The 2,596-nt window shown below is 40.4% G+C and overlaps 1 protein-coding gene across 1 annotated transcript in view; it reads right to left on the bottom strand.

The window, feature by feature from the left end:
- The window catches only part of LOC117956476 (oocyte zinc finger protein XlCOF6.1-like), a 59,752-nt gene that overhangs the window by 29,182 nt on the left and 27,974 nt on the right, over positions 1–2,596 (bottom strand). The gene's annotated exons all lie outside the window — the stretch shown is intronic.

Below are 2,596 nucleotides of genomic sequence, written 5' to 3'. Positions count from 1 at the left end.
GGGGGGGGGGGGGGGGGGCGACACTGGTAACACTAACGGAAGTGTAACTGGCCGTGTGAATGGCCGCTATTCTGATTCGGGTGCCTGGGTCTGTTTCCCGACGGTTCAGTGCAGTTAGAATCCTTAGCACCGGAGTAAAGTGCTGACGTGTCCCCGGGCTGTAATGATAGCGGATGGTTAAGAGACCTAAACACACAGGGTGAAAACAGGATTTGCAGCTATGTGCAGTACAACACAAATGTGGTGTTTAAAAAAAAAAATGAAACCATGTAAACCTATTTTGGTCCAGCCTCAAAATACAATTATGAACCTTAAAATGAGCAGAATATGGGCGCTTTAACCCTTTGGAAACGTGCAGTGAAGGAAACATACCACACGTCATTCCTGCTGCTGTCAGACTTTATAATTAACTTTATAACTTTATAATTAAAACTGCACAAGTAGACCACACGCACCATATGTGACAATTCACTCATGTGCAACATCAATCTAGACCTTATTATGCAATATCAATAACTCCTCTGTGCGATACCGTGAATACAGTGTTATTAAACTTTTTGTCTGTATCCTTAACTGTTTTTAACTGTTTTATTCTTGCATTTTTACTGATGTGTTTGTCACTGTACTTTCCCTTTGGTGCATATTTTGTGGGACGATGTATAACGTGCTATTTAAAGCTTTCATTTAGAAAGTGATCTAAATACATATAGTCAGAATGGCGCTTTAACTGTGGTTGAGGCTAGATGGGATACAGCTACGGTGACAACAGCTATACTCAGGCACCAAAACGAGTAGTTCAGTTCAGGAAACAGATCAGGATTTGAATTAAAACTCTAGAGGAACGGAACGTGTTCTCCTGGGTGAAAGTATAAGAAATATGTCATTACATTAATCTAGATGTAGCAGGATTTTTGCGTAACTTTAGACCGTAGCTGTATCCCTTCTACCGTTAACAGCCCACCTGTTGTGGATCTTGAACTTCATCCAAAATGGATACTGCAGCCCCCCTACTGACCAAATGGCCTTACTGTTCAGTTACATTAAAAAGCTGAATTGGAGCTTCTGAGGAAAGTTTTGCAGAGAATGTTAACAACATTTGGCTTGCCATACTCTACTTAATGAAACCGGTCTTTTATTCACATTTTCTTAACAAGACTTGTGTTACAATTATTCAACTCTACAATTATACCCAACCACTTCTTAAAAACAAAGGGAGAATAAATAAATAAAAATCCTTCCATGCAGTAAAAGATGCATCTTTTAATAACACACCTAACCCAAATCTTTTGTTTTTTCTGAGTCCAAACCCAAGTAGCCTGTCATGGACCCCCCCCCCGACCGGCAACAGACTGGAGAAGAGGCTGGAGCAGAGACACCCTTTTTTAGCTACTGAAATAATTGATATTATGATAGACAGTGGACAATATAGTGTGAGAATTAGTTTTTGTTCTCCACACTGCTGCTGTGAAGCACGGATACAGCTCACGAGTGTGTAGTCAACAGAGAGAAATTTTGTATATTTCAATGACTCCTACGGATTAAGAAAAATAATGAATTTTCTTAATAAATAAATGTTATTCTTGGCTCAATTGTTCAGTGTCTTTGGGTTCAAATAACATGGTTATGATGCCATTGGCATTCAAAAAATTGATAAAGTGACGTTTTCTTAAACGGAAACAGGGTGCATTGGACATGCTGTTGTGTGGGCAGGCGCCTTTTTATTGCCAGGGTTTAAAGACGGGTCTCCACTGATTGGGTGTCACCTGGAAACAGCCAATAATCGAGAGACAAACCAAACAAACGAGAGAAACATAAATGAGAGAAAACATAACTTAAGCCGTTGTACACCGTCCCAGGAAATGTGGTGCCCCCGCTCTTTGCCTGAGGGGGGGGGCTTCCAGTGGCAGACTTACAAAAAACACTGTTTTAATAGTGTTTTTGTGCTTTAGCCCCCCCTAGTATAGACCAAAGTAGAATAATTATCTCAAAATATAGTTACATAATCAACAGTTTGTTGTATTCTCAGAATAGCTTTTAATGTATTATAGTGGGCTATTTTCTATAATAATTTGAACCTATGTAAATTGTCTCGGAGTACCCTGATAAGTGGTTCATGAATAAAATTTATTATAACTAAATGTATATGATTTATCTAACTTACTTCAGCAATTCATTTAGTGAAGATATTTCAAGTAATTCCGTGACCTACTGATCAGTTCTGTTAAATGGGTTAATGCAGGATCAGCTGATCGGCACATCTTCGTCACATCTGGACTACGTATAACATACGTCAGGAAGATGTGACTGAGACCACATATGTACAGCAGATGTTGGGATGATGTATATTAGCCCGCATCTGTATGTCTGACATACGTCAGAACGATGTAAACATGTACATATACCTCGCGCAGAGAGCGGATGCATGTCGCTGTGACGGAGAGCAGTGAGCAAACGTGCAATAAACTACATTTCCCCGACGCATTTTGATTTCATCGCGGCGACGTATGGGTGCTTACAGGCTAGTAGCATGCTAGCAGCTAGCAGGCTAACGTTAGCTTAGCTTGTGACGGCCTCTCAGACTAACCTTCCCCCCCCA

This window comes from Etheostoma cragini, chromosome 14 (assembly GCF_013103735.1).
Source record: "Etheostoma cragini isolate CJK2018 chromosome 14, CSU_Ecrag_1.0, whole genome shotgun sequence".
NCBI classification, from domain to species: Eukaryota; Metazoa; Chordata; class Actinopteri; order Perciformes; family Percidae; genus Etheostoma; species Etheostoma cragini.
The sequence above is the reverse complement of the archived record's forward strand: the minus strand, read 5'-3'. Positions and strand labels throughout refer to the sequence as shown.